The sequence below is a fragment of the Spermophilus citellus genome (assembly GCF_964194105.1).
Source record: "Spermophilus citellus genome assembly, chromosome: 12".
NCBI lineage: Eukaryota > Metazoa > Chordata > Mammalia > Rodentia > Sciuridae > Spermophilus > Spermophilus citellus.
The window spans coordinates 72,630,906-72,649,463 of NC_138198.1; the positions used below are offsets into that span (position 1 = coordinate 72,630,906).

General features: G+C 41.3%; 1 long non-coding RNA gene across 8 annotated transcripts in view; it reads left to right on the forward strand.

Moving 5' to 3' along the window:
* LOC308631583 overlaps positions 1-18,558 on the forward strand; it is a 186,775-nt gene that overhangs the window by 143,376 nt on the left and 24,841 nt on the right. The window contains exon 4 of one of the 8 annotated variants that reach the window (XR_014018270.1): positions 14,107-14,171. The exons of the other annotated variants lie outside the window; for them this stretch is intronic. This is a non-coding gene — a long non-coding RNA (uncharacterized lncRNA). Of the gene's footprint in view, positions 1-14,106; positions 14,172-18,558 lie in introns of those variants that run through there. 8 annotated transcript variants of the gene reach the window in all.

Sequence of the window (18,558 nt, forward strand, 5' to 3'; positions counted from 1 at the left end):
GGGAAATTAAAGCCTTTGGGAATATCTCTGTAGCAATGATTCAAGAGGATCCTTTGGGAGAAACAATGTGGCAACATGACCTAAACCATGATTTTAAATCTTTCCTATGAGGAACCAGTTACTAAATATTTTTTAAAAATATTTTTATTAGTTTTTGATGGTTCTTTATTTATTTATTTATATGTGGTGCTGAGACTTGAACCCAGTACCTCACACATGCTAGGCAAGCACTCTACCACTGTGCCACAACCCTAGCCCCTAGTAAATATATTTTTTTCTTTCTTTTTAAAATTTATATCTTACATACGTGACAATAGTGGAGTGCATTACGTTCATAATTATCCATTCACAGCACAATTTTTGTAACTCTGTATATAAAGTATGTTCACACCAAATTATGCCATTATACATGAGCTCTCTTATTTTTTTGCATACAATTCTTAATACACGTTTATACCATCATTTATCATATCTGTTTGTATATAAGGTATGTTGACACCAAATTCACATCTTCATACATGTATTTTGTATAATGATGACCCTCTCCTTCCACCACCCTCCTAGTAAATATTTTAATCATTGTGGATCATCTGGTCTCCACCACAACTACTCAGTTCAGCAGTTTTAGGGTACAAGCAGTGATAGCATAGATGAAATGTAAATAAATGGACTTATAACAAGAAAACATTATCACTACTAAAACTTGAATCTCAAGAACTTTCATGTCATAAAATATTTAATTATTTTTCTATCATTTAAAAATATAAAAGCATTTTTGCTTTAGAGTCATAATAAAAAAAAACCTAACAGGCTGGATTCAGCTGTAATTTTCTGACCCCAGTCTAAATGGTTTCCCAGGATTCCTAATGAGATCAGCCCTGGTTGCCTGCAGCAGTAATCTGCTTATTAGAGCCTTTGATTGGCTCTCTTCCCTTCCCTGGCTTACTCATCTATTCCTCTGGAATCCCCTTCCAAATAAACTTTGACCTCAAAGCCCTTGCAGATCCATCTTTTGTTATTAGACTGGTAAACGGAATTTCCAGTTTCCAGTAGAAGTTTTAAGCAGGGCAACTCTAGCAATAGCCCCTAGAACCTGGCCCTCCATCACAGTCGTCACCTTCCTCTTGCTCTGTCTCCCTGGATCTGTCACATCTAGACAGCATCCAGAGCTCCTGGCTTCACATTCACTATACTTTAGAGAACAAGATTGTCCTTCTCTAGCACCACAGTGCTTTTACTCTTTGGGGGAAAGAAGAGAGTTTACCCTCAAGGATGGTGCACCTGATAACCAGGAAGGATGGCAGGTTGTGCCACGGGGTCAGGAAGGATTCAAATCTCAGCTGTCTCATTTGTGAGAAGGAAAATTTACCCAAGCCTCATTTATTCAGGGATGAGGAGATAGTCAGAGCTCATCCCTTCTGGGACCAGTGGAGGGTTAAATAGCTATCAGATGCTCATCATGTATTAGTGTGGGGCACATAGTAGGCCTAATAATTGAAGAGTCCTACTGTTATTAATAGATGAATAATAGGTAAAAACTCACAGTGGGGGCCAATATCATCATGGGAGAAGTAGGGATATGTCAAACAGGACCCTGAGGGTGGGTAGAGTAGGGGAAAAGGGGCACTTCACAGTAGGAAGTCAACATGAACAAAGATACAGCCATGAATTCTCAACAGAAGAAACTCAGATAACTAATCCAGCCTCCTATTCCTGGCAACACAGGCTAAAAAAGAAAAAAAGATGCTCATTGAGATGCATCTACTATGCCCCTACTTATGCCATAGGCAGTTGTTCTCTGTGCTTATAGATTCTCACCTTCAATTCTTAAAACAGCAATTATAAAGAAATGGATATTACCCAAATTTTACAGGAAAGACATCAAATTCCAGAGAGGTTAAGTTTGCCGGTGTGGAGAGTCCAATCATGGTTCTTTTAACTGCAGAACCTCTGTGCTTGCCCACATGGCTCTATAGCATGCAAAAGAGAGACTAAGCTAGACTTGTGATTCAGAGATGGTGTCCTGAAGGATTTCTGTCTATGGGGAGAGCTGAAGAATGAGCACAAGTTACCTCTGAGAAGGTAGAAAGAGAGAACATTCCTGGTCATAGTCATAGTGTGTCCTTAGCTTCAAACATGCTGGATGCTTGGGAATTCCTTTGTGGCTGGAGCTTGGAATACTAGAAAAACAAGCTGGAGGTGGGGTGGTGGTGAGTGATGATATCATAGGCTAGAGATATTGGTAAGATATTGGGATATCTAATATCTGATATTAGGTAGCAAGATATTGGGAATCTGACTATGTCTGACAGATCCCCCAAAACCAAAACAAAGGCACATTAATTTTTGAGGAATTCTTATATATGAGCATGTGCTACAAATGACTTTGAAGCAATTGTTAGACCCATATCAGCTATTGCTCACTGTCCATGGTTTTAAGAGAATCTGGACATGGTCATCTGGATTCCATATGAAGGGGAGAAGTGAGAATTTCCTTAATAAAACTCAAAGAGCCCTGACAATGCATGCCTTTATTTCCAGCTATTGGGAAGGCTGAGGCAGGAGGATCACTTGAGCCCATGAATGGGACACCAGCCTCGGCAACATAATGAGACCACGCCTCAAAAAAGTGAAACAAAACAGAGAGAGAAGCTTCAAAGAATGACAACTTAAGCCAAGCACTTCACTTTAAAAATGAGGGAAAATAAAAGACATGGGCTACTATTTCGATCAATGATCTCATGATTGAATCATTGACACAAAAATATAAAATTCGAGGTTGAAGGGATACACTGGGAAGAAACACTAACCTAAGGAGACCAAAATCTCCAGGGAGGGAGAATAAAGTGGGTGAGTTCTAAAGATCTGACCTGCCACATCCTAGCTGTAAAGTCTCAGGCAAGACATTTGATTAACCCAGTTTGTTCTTATCTATGAAATGAGAATATTTGTGTTTACTTCATTAATAGTTGTGAATGTCAAATGAAGTCATGATGTAAGAGTGTTATATGTAAATTGTTTAGGTTTACAAAACTAAGATATTATTTATGCTCAGCTCCAAACGTTTTCCTGAGAAGGTGTCAAAACATGCATTGCAAATCTGAAATCCCTAATTACCTGAGTGCTTACAGAATTGGGTGCAGTTCCAAGGGTGCATGAAAGCTTTGCTATGACCATATGTGGCTCAGGAATATGTTTTTGGCATCTAACCCCTTGTTCTTAACTTGAAAATAAGCTTCGGCTTACCTTCTATTAATGACCAGTTTGAAGATGTCACATTGGTGGCTACAACAGTTTCACCAACTCCATTTCCTGATTAAGCAGCTTCTATACCCTAGAGAAGCTGTTTTTATGCAGAAGAGGTAGGGCCTGGATCCCTGGAAAGAAATCTGGACACATCTGGTGGGGGCCAGAGTAAGGATTCTGGATGGACACTTCACAGTAGATGTAGCCAAGCAGGCTGAGCCCCCAGCAAGGCCCCATGCTGGTGGATCTGGTTCACTCAGCCCTAGCTGCCTTTCCAGCTACAGCTTCCCCGCTTCCTGGACCAATAACCCAGCCAATCTGGTTCTCATAACTATATCCCCCACCTGACCTTGAATGGTGACTAAGTGTCATGTCAATCCCTTCATCGCCAGACAGAATCATTACCTGAAGTCCATTGAAACTGCAGCCTGCCGAGACCTAGGCCACCACCAGGGGATCCCACTCTTTTTGTCATTTTAGCCTCATCTATCTTCAGCTCTCAAACAGAAGCTGTTCCAGAGATCAGCCTATGACTGGCTCAGGTGGTTCTCTTCCCATCCCTTCTTATATCTTTTCATTCTCATTTTACTTCCTGATGTAAATCCTCTTTAACTCCAGACTGGATCACCCTCTTTTTTTAATATTTGTTTTTTAGTTGTAGTTGGACACAATACCTTTATTTTATTCACTTATTTTTATGTGGTGTTGAGGATCCAAACCAGGGTCTCACATGTGCGAGGCCAGCGCTCTACCACTGAGCCACAACCCCAGCCCCTGGTTCACCCTCTTCACCCATACTTGTACTTTACCCTCATACTCAGGAAACAGCCTGATTTGGGTGTTTGAGTGCTATGAGGGAGGGAGCTGGGGGGTGCGCATGGCTCTGTACCTATCTCCTTCTTTCTGAAATTGAACAGGAGCAGCAACCCCTAAAGGCAAGCTGCCATTGACCAGAGGAGGTTCAGGTGAAATACTGAAAGAACAAACTGTCCTGTGATTTAGTTTTGTGGACTAAGGTTTTAGGTGGTCTCTCAAATATGGTGCCAGTATTTTTTAAGATGAAATACATTTATTATTGTTATCTTAAAATGCATGAGAGAATATTTTTTATTTTCTCAGTTTTAATTCCTAACAAAGTAGCTATTTGACAGCTACAACATTTATAAACCAATTTAGACTGTATCCCTTATCAGAGTTGTAACGTAAATCACTACACCTTTCTGATCTCAATTTTCCTAATCCAGTAAATAAGGATAATATTGACCACACCAGGGTATTGAGAAAATCAATAGATTTTTAATTTTTAATGCTGGATTTGTGGCTCAGGAATCTATGTTGGTCTGGTCAAGTCTTCTCTAATGATAATACCAGGATAAGTCCCTTTCAAAGTCCTTAATAAGAACCTTGTATGGATCTTCATCAAACTTGGTCTTTCTGTGTCTCCCCCCTTGCTCAGATGTGTCTAAACCATGGCCTGGTTCGTGTGCTCACTGAGCCTCAATGGAAAATAACATAACTTAATCTAAGTCTTAAAATGCCAGGTTAAGGGCAATGGTATGCTGTGCTTGTCAATGTCATTAACCTAGCATCACATTTTAAAAATAATTTTAGAAAGGGTTTTGCTATGTGTCTCAGGCAGATCCAAACCCCCGGGCACAAGCAGTCTTCCTGCTTGAGCCTCATAGACAGTTGGAACTGCAGGTATGTGTCACTGCACCTGGTAGCATCATATTTTTAATAATAAATACTATTCATGTATCTTAGTTCAGATTATTGAAGCCCACATGATGTAAGCACCAAAAGCTGGACAATAAACAAAAGAAACGTTCATCATGATTAGAGTAGGAAGAAAAAATAAAATTCAATGTTAGACCCATACACCCCTGCTCTGAGAGCTGCTTCTGGAGTCAATGATGCATACAAAGCATCTGTACACAGGAGGGTGATCCATTACTCACCCGGAGGTCCCCTTGGGACTGTGGTGCCACTGACTGATCACTTCTATTACATTCATCACTGTTGTCATCATTACTCAAAAGATGGAGCAGAATGAGAATGAAAAATGGACATGAGCTATGAAGACAAGCTGGCGTGAGGATTATGGGACACTTGGTATTATAGTTAGTCTGAACACAGCCGATAAATAAAGACACAGCATAACAAATCAAAACAAGGCTTCTATTGGAAACCCATTGGTTGGAAATATGAATTTTCATGTTCTGTCACAAAGCTGAATTAGTCTTTTACAAACTTTGCCTCCTGAAAGAAAGCTTCCAACAAGCTAAATATTAAGCCTGCTATAAATTTATGCCTAATATAAGATGATATTTCTTTTATGCAAAGGAAAAATAAGATGATTCAGTCCATGAGTAGATTGAAAAGTGCATTGGAGTTTGGCATTCACAAAGTCATAAAGTTAATGTGTGGTGAGGGATTAGCCTTTATGACAACATACAAGGAAATGCACCAATAAGAAATTTGCTCAAAGGATAAACTGTTTTTTTCCTGCCTACTGCCCATCTGGCTGTCACCTTGAAATGAATATTTATCAAGGGAATCAAATTAAAGCATTCTAAGTCTACTAAAGGAATATGTTTAAATATAATCAATGATAAAAATATAATATATAATGGGATGGACTGGATTTTTTAAAATAATAGAATAAATCACAATCTTCAAAAAGGGTGTGTTTGGAGTGTGTTTTTGACATCTAATAGCTCTTCTTAAATCAAGATGTGAAGTCAGTGAAATGGAATCTCTGCCCTACTTCTGGGGAACCTTCACCCATCAGCCCATCAATCTGCAAACCTTTGTGCCTGGAAAGTCGCTGGGAACAGAGCTGGATGTTGATTAAAGGTTTTGCAGCACATACCCTTCCATGTCTGCTGGAGGGCAATGTCCTTGCCTGCTCTGCCTTTAGTTTGGATATGGTTTGCTATTGTCCCCTGGGGTACATGTGTTGGAAGCCAGTTCCCTAGTTGTTGACATTAAGAGGTGGTGGGAACTTTAAGAGGTGGGGTCTAGTGGGAGGCCTTTAGGTCACTGGGGTTCCTGCCCTAAAGGAAGGAACCCCAGGGATTCAGTCATTCTCCTGGAATCACAGTTCTTCTGAGAGTGTAATAAAAGAGCAAGAGTATGCCCTGTGGGCAGCCAGTCTGAATGATTCACATTCTCCATCCCTGAGCCAGAGAGGTTTTGACCATTACTACATCTCGTAGTGACCTGGACATTTCTGTGGTCCTGGAAGTTTGAGGACATGTCTTCAGATGTAGGCATGTTGCCCTATGACTCGAGCTACACTTACCTGTTCCTTTGTGATATTACCCCTTTACCCTGTTTGGGATACAATGTTCCAGGGAAACGCCCTTCATATGTCCCTTTCTCTTGCTCTGCCTTTGAGTGTGGCCTTCCTAGATGTCACTCAACCTGCTGACAGCAGACATCAGGAAGCTAGACTCAGCCCCCTGAAACCTGACCCCTTGCCTCATTCGAATGGCTTCTCCTCATTAAAAGGGTCCAGCATATGCTTGCTCACTCTTTCTGTGGACCCTTAAGGTCAGAGGAGCCGCCACAGGACCACAAAGAAAAAGGTACCTCTGTCTCTTGTGTGATCATTTCATGCATCCCAGTTCCCCTGGAGTGACCCTGAGTGTTTTATTCATGAGGAATGGGACAATGCCCTGCCCTAGCTTCCTGAATTTCCAGCTGATCTTTCTTGCATGAACCCTGCCATGATGCCCTCTCCCACTAAGTCCTTACCACAATGGTGCCATGCTGGGTGACGTTCAGACTCTAAGACTGTGAGATAAATACACTTTTTTCCTTTATAAGTTTTCCAGCCTCAAGTATTTTGTTATAGCAATAGGGAAAAAAAAAAGACGAATACACCTTCCAAACCATTTTGCCTTGCTCACTTTGCAAGAAGACCATCATTGAGAAATAGGGGTGAAAAACTAGATGATCACTAAGGTGCTCTGGGACAAGGGGACTGAGTCTTCATGTAATGCCTTGCCACATCAAGGATAGAGAGAAAAAAGGAAGGAGGGAAGAATAAAATAGAAATATTTGAGATATAGCCTCTAGACCTACTTAAACCACTATACTTCTCCTTGACATTTTAGCTGCATGAGCCAGTAAATTCGCCTTTCTATCTAAGCCATTTCAAATTGGTTCCCTGTCACTTGCAACTGAGTCTTTACTAATAAATATGCCTCTCAACTCGGGGCAGACAGCTCTGGAACTGACAATGGCTGATATTTCGGTCTCTGATAGTCTGACATGTGCATAATGAATATTCAATAAGAACAACAATTGCTGTTTAAACATATGCCAAGAAACACAGTTCAGAGTTGACTATTTGGGGGGATATTATGTGAAAAAAATGAATTATTATTTCTAAAGGAATAATAAAAATACCTGTTAGGATAGCAGGCAATTTTGATTTTCTTTTTTACTTTTCAAGGGCAGATTCTCTTTCTATTTGATCTTTTAAAACCTAAAAGCAGTGGTTATCCCACCAAAAGCACAGACAACAAAAGAAAAAAAATATACAAATTGGACTTCACCAAAATGAAGTCCAAGAACACTATCCAGAAAGTGAAAACCAACAGAATGGGAGAAAATATTTGCAAATCATTTAAGTGATAAGGGATGAATAGAATATACAAAGGAATACCCATGGCTTAACCACAGCAACAAATCTACCTGATAATGAGACAGGCCAAGGATTCAGGTACATAATTGTCTCCGTAGATAAACAGATGGCCAATAAGCACATGAAAAGATGCTCCAAATCATCAGTCATTAGGGAAATGCAAATTCAAGCCAAAATCAGATATTACTCCATATTCCTTAAATTGGCAATCATAAACAGATAGACAAAACCAAAAATTAAATAGTAAATACCAAGTATTGATGATGAGTTGGAACCTTTGTGTATTGCTGATGAGGACATAAAACAACACAGCCACTATGGAAAACAATATGGTGGATCTTTCAAAAGTGAAACATAAAATTACCATGTGACCCAGAAATTCTACTGGTAGGATATACCTCAAAAAGTTGAAAGCAGAGACTCAAAAAGACATCTGTACATCAATATTCATGGCAGCATTATTCACCATAGCCAAGAGATGGAAGCAATCTGGTATACATCATCAGAAGAATGGATAAACAAAATGTAATATACATATACAATGGAATATAATTATTTAGCCTTAAAAGGAATGCAATTCTGATACATGCTATAATATAAATAAACTTTCAGGGCATTGTGCAAAGTAAAATAAGCCAGACAACAAATGGACAAATACTGCATGATTGTACTTATATGAAGTAAACAGAATAGTCTAATTTATGGAGACAAACATTAGAACAAAAGTTACCAATGCCTCAGGGGAGGAGAAATTGTTTTTTAATGAATATAGTTTTAGTTTGGGATATTGAACAAATTGAGAATGATGGTCGTGGTGTTTGTACAACAGTGTGAACTTAACACCACTGAATTGTACACTTGAAATGGCTAAAATGGTAAATTCAATGTTATGTATATTTTACCACCCTCCCCCAAATAACAATGTTTCTCAAGGAAAATCTATAGAAACAGAAAATAAATTAGTGATTTTACCTAGATGGGGTGGGAACAGCGGTTAACAGTTAATAGGCAGGAAGATTTATTTCATGGGGTGAATGGAAAGTCCTAAAATTATTCATGTTAATAATCACACAGCTGGAAATGATATGCAAAATATGCTTCCATAAAGTTGTAAAAAAACCCAACAGTACATCTAGAAATATTTTTCAGAAGAATCCTGCGTCTAGAATGTTAATAGGAATTCCTCAAAGGAGGAGCTGTAGGGTCAAGTGTGTTTGGGAAACACTGTCCATCCATCTCCCACAGGGGGACTGACCAGCCACAGGAGAACATCTAGATCTGAAAAGACAGGTGGTCAAGAAAGGTGCTCATTTTAACCTTCTGTCCACTCTACCCAGTGCGTTTAAGAGGCATCCTTCCCCCCTTCACACAGTTGTTACTCACATCCCTCTGAACTCAGGTTCCATAGAACACGCTTTAGTGAATGCTAACTGGAAGTTCTGTGGAATTCACTTCAGTGGGCAGGCAGCTGCATAGGATCTTTTAAGTTGTTTTTTCTGGAGCTCTAAAGTTGTTTACTTGCTGTTGTCATTTATGTCACCAGAGGGGATTATTCAGCTCAGAAAGTGCAAAGAAGGCCCCAATGCCACACCAGATGGTGTTTGTCTGCACCATAAAGCCAGGATTACCTGGAACAGGAGTGAGTCACTCTGACCCCTCCACAGGGAGATTTGGAAAGCAGGACACTGTCTTAGCATGGGTACCCCCAGGCACTGCCCTGCTCCACCACTCATTTCTCTTTCAGTTACATTAAAGCTCTTATTAGGAAAAGACAAGTTTTCTTGACAGATTGGTTGGTCCAAGGTAAAATCCTAGATAATGACTTCTAATGTGTCTTTCAAAGCTCTTTGGGAAGTAAAAAGCATTTTCCAACACCCACTAATGCCAGCCACCACCCTAGATGAGTTCCTATCATCTCATTTACTTCTCTCATGTGGCAGGTGACATTTTGCTCCTTTGAAGGTGGGGAATGTGAGACCCTGAAGTGAAGTAAGCAATGTGCTTGTCACCTTGGGTCACACAGCAAAGTGCAAGTTCAAATCTGTGTTTGACCTTCCCACAGCCTATGTTCTTTTTCCATGTCACCACACATTGAAAATCTGGTGAATGTAGCCTGAGAAATTATGTCTAGAGGAAAATGAGGTGCCCCAGGTGGTATCCATAGGGCACCATTTGGCAGAACCTCCCAGGTAATATACGAATTATATTAACAACCATATCTCCACTGCACACTGCAGACTGTGACCAGGGGTCAATAGCCTGAGACACAAAGCAAGGACAAAGGCAGAGCACATGAGACAGCAGCTGGCCTCCAAGCCAGGTATACGTTTGAGCCAGGGAAGTTCTCCACAGTGAGCTGGGGAGAGGCTGAGGCAACTGCTGGTCTTATCTCTGGGGCTCAGCAACTCAGAAGGCTATAATTCACAGAAGAACCTGTTATAGTTAAAGCTTTGTCCCAGGGTTTCATAAACTGACTTCCAGACCACTCAAGTATAATCAAATCAAGCCTTTATTGAAGCACACCGGTGGCGGCTGACCAGAACATAAAGGTGTTCCCCTGATCAGCCCGGAACAATTGCAAGGGCACTCCTTATAAGCCTGAAAACTGCAAAAGGGATGTTCGGGGGGGGGGGGGGGGTCTAGCCAATGCAAGCAAGCCAGGTTACAGAAGTGGGACAGTGCAGTCAAGCAGAGGGACGCCTAACCAATCACAGTTAGCCCAGTCACCCCAGTTACAGAAACAGAGCCCCGTTACCCTAGTTACAGAAACAATGCCCCATTAGGTAATTCCATGTTCTTAAAGGTTTCTATAACAAAAGGAAAAGAACATCTTGACTCTTCTACTTGGCATGGTTGTTTTACAGGATGAAGTCATAAAACAAAATGGAGTCACATTTGCTCCTACTATCACAAACCTAGAATGCCTGAATGGATTGCAGCACAGACTGATGTCAGCATGTCATGTACACAGGCCAGCAGTGCTTCGGCCAGGCCTGGGAAAAGTGGGGCTTCCTGCTCTGTCCCCTGGCTAATCCAGCCGCCCTGCAACTCTATTGAGACATTTTCTGCTCCCCCCCCCCCAGAGGCCACATTAAAGGTGACCTTAGAGACCCAAGGAGAAATTGCTCTTCCTGTCTCCAGCTGGTGGAGGTGGCTGAGCTGAGAACCACTGTGGCTCCTGCTCAGTCATAGACCTGTGCTGGGACAGGGTCCCTGGGACTGTCTCCAGAGGATCAGGCCATTATCATTGTCCTGTGACCCTCCATAAATAATAGAGCCACTAACACATCCCAGGAGCTACTCAGTTAACAGAAACAGGTCTGAAGTGGAAGTCCTGGCTCCCTGGAAACTGAGAACGCAGAGATCAAGCAACATGGCTGAGTCTCAGAGCTGAGTGGGTAGCTGACTCCAGTCTCCCTCTGCAAAACCTGGACTCTGAACCCTTCCTAGACAGGGCACAGCAATAGCATGGGTTTTACTTTGTCCCGGTGTTGGCACAAGACCCAAATATGGAGATGAGACGGCAGTTCTCCCTCTCTTGGGACCTGTCTACCTGGCTTTCTCCTTCTGTGCTGGCATTTAACTTGACACAGGAGTGCTTGGCCTGTGTGAGGTCCAGCCACTCCTAGCTGGCTTACCATGTCCTGTGAGTGGGGCCTCTTCTTCAGTGTCTTTTCTGTCTAAAACCCACTTTCAGCTCTAGGTACATGGTACAACTGTCCTTCAGTATCCATACTGCATATTTTTTTTTTTTACAGGAAAAGTAATACATAATATCTATTTTTTAAAAAAAACTTAGGTACAAAGAAAAAAATATAATTTTTCCTGTTACAACCAAAGAAATAATTAAGGCTAACTTTGGCTTTATGGTTTCAAGTGTTATTTTTTTGTAAGTTTTTTTTTTTTTTTTTTTTTTTTTTTTGGTACTAGGGATTGAACTCAGGGGCACTTGATGACTGAGCCACATCCCCAGCCTTATTTTGTATTTTATTTAGAAAAAGGTTCTCACGGAGTTGCTTAGTACCTTGCTTTTGAGACTGGCTTTGAACTTGCAATTCTTCTGCCTCAGCCTCCCAAGCCACTGGGACTACAGGCCTGCACCACTGTGCCTGGCCGTAAGTGTTTTTATAGAACTGAAAAACATGTTCACGTTTTGTTTTTAAATTTTTTTTCAAGCTATCTACATAGTGAACCTTTGCCTATAATATGAGGTACTCTTCAAAGCCATGATTTCTAAGGTCTGTCTATAATTCATCATTATTGATGATCCCCTGGATTACTTTATGCTTATTTTATTTGTCCTTTTTCATTATTATGGAAAATTATTTAATGAAAATTCTTGTAATAAAATTTACATGCACATTCGAATATTTCAAATGATAAGTTACCAGGTGTAGAAATCCAATCTGCAAAGCACTTTAAAAGGTACAATTTTAAAAGCTTTAAAAATTATAAAAGCAACATACTCTCATTGCCTGAAATGTAGAAAATATGTAAAAGTCAAAAGAGTTGTGATTACACATCGAGACATCTCTTCTAAAACAACCATTGATAATATTTTACTTTCTTCCAGTGTTTTGTCTGGGTATTAAAAAGCATAATCGACCACTTTATATAATTCTGTGTTCAGGAGTTTTCACTTAGCATTTTTTGGCAGGATAATTCATGTTTGCTCAATATTTTCCCTCATTATTTGTGTATTCCTTCTCTCAACCTGAAGGATTTTCCCAGAGGAAAAAAGAAAGCTACTTAAATACGATGGGTATTCTAAACCAACAAATAACCCCTCCCTCTGGACACTTTTGAGGAGCTTCAGCTGAGCACTGGGAATGCTAAGGAGGCAGGGAAGACTGAGCAGGGCTCCAACTCTCCCACCTGGGGCCTGATCAGTCCCTAACCCTGCTCAGTCTGAAGGGTCAGGCTCAGGTAGAGCTGAGGAGAGACCCATCCTGCTGGGGTGGGGAGAGAAGGACCCCATCCTGCTCAGTGGCAATTCCTGGGGAGGTGATGGACTGCAGGGAACAAGTCTTTCCACCCAGGATGGTTAGAGGACTTCCTGCTTCCTCTGGGCCTTCTGAGCCCTAAAAGTGGCATAGAGGTTAGGTCAGAAGGGACCAAGCAGGCTGGGATCCTGAGCACACTGCAGGGAAACATTTATTCAAGAAGCAGTTCATGGCACCACGTGTGAGAAATTCAGTGGTAAACAATAGGGACAAGGTCCCTTTATTCATCAAGCTTACAATCAAGTGCTCTGACAGCTTTTCTTCTGCCAAGAATAAAAATCAGATGAAGTGACAGGCATGGCCTTGGCAGAAATGACTCTCATGCTCAAGTGCCGGCCAGGGGATGACCCTGAGGGAGGCCATCCCAGGCAGAGGGACACCTGGGAACAAGCCTTAGGATGGCAAATTTGGATGTCCCCAAGCTGGTGGACAAAAAGAAGGACCCCATAGAGAGGACAGTGAGGGGAGGCTAAGAGGTGACAGGGCCAGAGCCAGGGTGAACTGGGGGTAATAGATTAGTCATCCCATGGTTATGGGAAGTCATGGAGGGGTTCTCACAGGAATGGGGCACAACCTGTCTTACTCTGAAAATTCCCTGGATACTCTGTGATGGCTTTTCAGGGGATGGGGGGACAGCAAATGGAATAGGGAGGCCAGTGGTCCAGGGTGATGAAAATAACAGGTCACCTAGGGATGTGGGGCCTGAACACACAGGTCACCTAGGGATGTAGGGCCTGGACAACTTTGTGGTGGGTTTGGGGGGCTTGCCCTGGATGATCCTGGATGTAATGTGGGAGGATGGAGAAGAGATAGGGATCAAGGAATATAGCTTGGGTATAGATCTAAGTATCTGTGTGGGTGGGTTTGTAATTTACTGAGCTGAGAAAAGCTGAGGGAGAAATTGATAATGTCTGGGATGAAATTTCCTACTAAAACTGGGAGATGAAGACTGGATTTGGATGTAATTTCACTTACGGATATAGGAAACAGACATCTCAAACCTCATGTGACCCCCACAGTTTGTGGATAAGTTCTTGCTATGGTTTAGATAAGTGTCCTTGAAAGCCCATGACAGTCCATGGTGTCACTGGGAGGTGGTGGAACCTTTAGAGGTGGGGGCAGGTAGAAGGTATTCTGGTCATCAGGTGTGTCCTTAAAGGGATATCGAGATCCCAGCCCCTTATTCCTCTCTTTCTTTTCCAGAACACAAGAGGAACAGTTGTACCACGTGCTCCCTGCCATGACATGCTGCCTTTCCATAATTCTAGAAGCAATGGGCCAATCAGTCATAGACTGAAACTCTGAAACTCTGAGCCAAAATAAACTTTCCTCTTTATAAGTCGATTATCTCAGATGTTTGTTATAGCGACGGAAAGCTGACTAAGGCAGTACACTTCTGTGCATTATAATGGGATCATGTAATTTCTATTATAATTTAAAATACCAATAAATTACTAGAATTCAGTTATGCAATTTTTGGAATAAAATAAGGTATAAATAATAAAATATTTGGCTACTGAACATGGAAATTTGATAACTAAACATTTTGGTTGGCTTAAATTTTTCATAATTAATGACCACTAAATTGAACATACTTGCCTTAATTTCCTGTTTTTACCATAAGATATCATTTTGGTAGTGGGATGATTGGATTAAACTTAAGAATATTCATAACAACATACTTTGGAGAAATGATAGCCTTTTCAACAAGTGGTGCTGGGAAAACTGGAAATCCATATGTAGCAGAATGAAATTTAAAACATATTTATCTTCCTGCACAAAACTCAACTCAAAGCAGATCAAGGACTTATGCATTAGATCAGAAACACTGTCTGTGCCTACTAGAAGAAAATGTAGGCTCAACTCTCCATCATGTCACCTTAGGAAACAACTTCCTCAACAAAACTCCTAAAGAACAAGAAATAAAATCAAGAATCAACAAATGGGATGGCTTCAAGCCAAAAAGCTTTTTCTTAGCAACAAAAACAATCAGTAACATGAAGAGAAAAACTACAGAATGGGAGAAAATCTTTACCACATGCACATTAGATAGAGCACTACTTTCCAAAGTATATGAAGAACTAAAAAAACTTAACACATACACACACAAAAAGAAAAAAAAAACACAAATAACCCAATGAATATATGGGCTAAGGAACTGAACAGATATTTCACAGAACAGATACAAATTGATCAACATCTCTAGCAGTTAGAGAAATGGAAATCAATAAGATTTCATCTCAATCCAGTCAGAGTGTCAATTATCAAGAATACAATAAACAATAAGTGTTGAAGAGGATGTGGGGGGAAAGATACTTTCATTCATTAGGGATTGCAAATTGGTGCAACCAATCTGGAAAGCAGTATGGAGATTCCTTGGAAAACTTGGAATGAAGCCATCATTTGACCCAGTTATCCCACTCCTTGGTTTAAACCCAAACGACTTAAAATGAGCATACAACAGTGACACAGCCACATCAATGCTTATAGCAGTCATTCACCAGCCATGTGGTAGTAAAGACCAACCCCTTGTAGTAGGTGACATAGTATGGAGTATGTGGCTTCTGGGGTGCCTTAACTCCTATTCTCTGCAACTATGTATCTATGATCACCTTTATTCAAGTGTTCAATAATGTGTTCCTCATTTCTATCTGCGCCCTCACCAGAAGCAATTTCAACAACCATTTTTCTACCATCAGCCCCTTCAGGGAAATCTAGGCCTTTGGTACCATGTACTTCAGAATTCTTCCAGCCTCTACCAATTCCCCAATTCCAAAGCCACTTTCACATTGTTAGGTATCTGTTATAACAGCATCCCATTTCCCAGTACCAAAATCTTAGTAGCAGCTCACAGCTAGCAGGAAAGCAGGACCTCAGTCCTACAACCACAAGGACCTGAATTCTTCCCAACATTCAGGGTACTCAGAAGAGGATCTCAAGAGGCAGATGAGTGCTCATCCCAGCTGACACATTGATTTTATGCTGGTGAGACCCTGAGCAGAGAATTTCACCATGTTTTAAAATTTCTGACCTGGAAAAACTCTGAGATAGTAAAATGTGTGTTGTTGTTGCAAGCTCTGAAGTTTGTGGTCCCTTGTGGGACAATAGAATACTGACAGTGCTGGGGAGGAGACAGTTGTTGCTGTTGAGAAGTTCAGTGAGGTCTTTCCTCTGTGGAACAAGGTTAATGCCAGGAAAAGATATTAGAGATCATGAGTCACTAATGTTCATGAGGGCAGTAGGCAAGGGGAGTCCAAAGTGTGCAGTAAAAATTAGCTAGGATGACTGTCAGTGATAACCTTAGGACCAATTGCACCACAGGGGATCTTAGCTTGCCCCTACTTCACATCTTTTCAGTTTCCAGAGTCTGAAAGCAACTAGCATCCTAGAGTTGTGGTGGATGGAAGGAATCTAGGATGAAAAGCAAGAGGTCTGGGTGGGGACAAGACTTGTATCAGAAACTGTTGTGCTCTGCCAGATGCTCTGGGGTCCTTTTACCAGGCTGATTCGTGTCCCCTCCCAGCTGTTTTGGGTGCTGTTTGCACTTGTGACCTTTCCCAAGGCTTGCCCCTAAGCAATCAAATCTACCTCTCTTGGTTATGAGTTATATTGCATTGAGAGTTACACTGCTATCACTTCTGCCCCCAATCAGTCCATAGTTCACAACTATAAGGTCCACTCACTTGCCTGGAGCTTCTGTTGGGATTCACTCTCCATAGCTCCCTCAGGATCAAGCTGAAGTCAGTCTTCTTTTTAAATCACATTCTTATGTGGATCCTTGCCTGCCCTGCCCAGACTCCCTTACCATTTGCTCCTGAGAATGCCCACTACATGACCCTTATGCTCTGCTTCTTAGAGAATCACCCCAAGATGACACCTCTTCTTCCTTTTCCTTTTGAAGCATGGGTGTTCTCAAAGTCCCTGGGAAATGATTTCTCCTTTGAATAATCTAACAATCTTGATATCCAGTATCTTGATATCTGATTCAAGTTTATCTTGAATAAACTAATAATCTTGAGTCCTCTAGAAATAATAAGAAAAATGTCTATAAAGTGTTTACAACAGGCGCAATTTTTCTTCTAAATACTCTTAATCCTTGGTTGGCTAAATCTTTGTGTTTGGAATTTAGAGAAATGCAGGAATGACTATATAGTTTTTTATATATGGCAAGCAGTTGATAAACAGGGCATTATTATTATATGTTAAATACACACTGCATGATTCAAATTTTACAGGTAGATTATAAATATTATTTTACATATGCTAAAAATATAATTGGTTGATGGGACATGGTGGTAGGAAAAACACATTTGCTATGTGCTGCAAAAGTACTAGATACATTTTCATATGTGTATTAACCACGTTTTCTAATTTCTGTACTTGTTTTTTTTGTTTGTTGTTGTTTTTGTTGTTGTTGTTTATTTGTTTTTGCATCAAGGATTGAATCCAGAGGTGCTTAACCACTGGCCCTCACTAAGTTGCATAGGGTTTTGCTAAGTTGCTGAGACTGTCTTTGAATTTGCAATCCTCCTGCCTCAGCCTCCTGAGGTGCTGGGATTACAGGCATGCATCATCATGCCCAGCTTCTATCTGATGTTTTGAGGCCTGGAGCATGGCTAATGGGAGAGTCTGCCCCTCCCACTCTAACCAATTCCTAGAAACAACCAAAAATTGTGCCCAAGAGCATGTCTTTAATATACAAACCAGCTAATCAGAGCCCATATCCCCTGCCCACCTGCTGGCTCGGATCCCCCCTGGCCCCCGGGGCTTGGTGCCGGTCCTGGTTTCTTGTGTGCACGCCAAAGAGGCCAGCTCCCAAGGCCTTGAAAGATTTGTGGTTTCTGTTTTCATATTCAGCCTATAACAGTCATGTGGGAATGTCCTGACCTGCTTGGGTCTGATAAGGTTCCTGGTTGAAGGCTTAGTATGAGTCGACAAGGACCACCTGCCCCCCTCCGTCCTTGCTCTCGCCTACCAGTAACTTTCCATTCTGTCTGAAAGAAATATATAAGTATGAGCTGAGATAATAAAGTCAGATTCCCCCTGGATGAAGGACCTCGGACTCCTGTGTCTTTGTTAATCCCGACGTCTCCCGCCGGACTCGGTCCATTTTGCCGGACGCGGCACCCACCTGCTTTATCAGGCTCTTACTTTTGTGATCCACTAGTTCACCCTCACCTTCTCCCCTAATCATCCCAAGGCCAGACATCATACAAGCAGGGGCAACCCCCTACACTCCAGAGCCTACTAGGATTAGTCAAACTAGCCAGTCCTAACATAGGCAGCACTCTTTCCATGCCCCCATATGCATTCCTTCCTAAGAAAACCCCAATCAAGTATTCCCAGCTGTTCCCTTGTTCATTGTCCCTGCCTGCAACTGACCCTGGTGCTTTCTGTTGTGTCCCTCCATGGCATGCTGTGCCCTTTCCTCTTAGAAATCTAATAAAATCATCTTTTCAATGACAGTCTTCTGATCTGTTGGCCTTACCATACCTGAATTAAACAAAAATTTATTAAACTCTTACAGCAGTCTTGCAAAGGAAGCATTATTCTGTCCCTCTTCCTAAATGAGGATAAGTAATTCTCCAAAGGTCACAGAGACACTAAGTGCTGAACTTAGGATGGGAACCTTGTCTAACTCCAAAGCCCTTACTT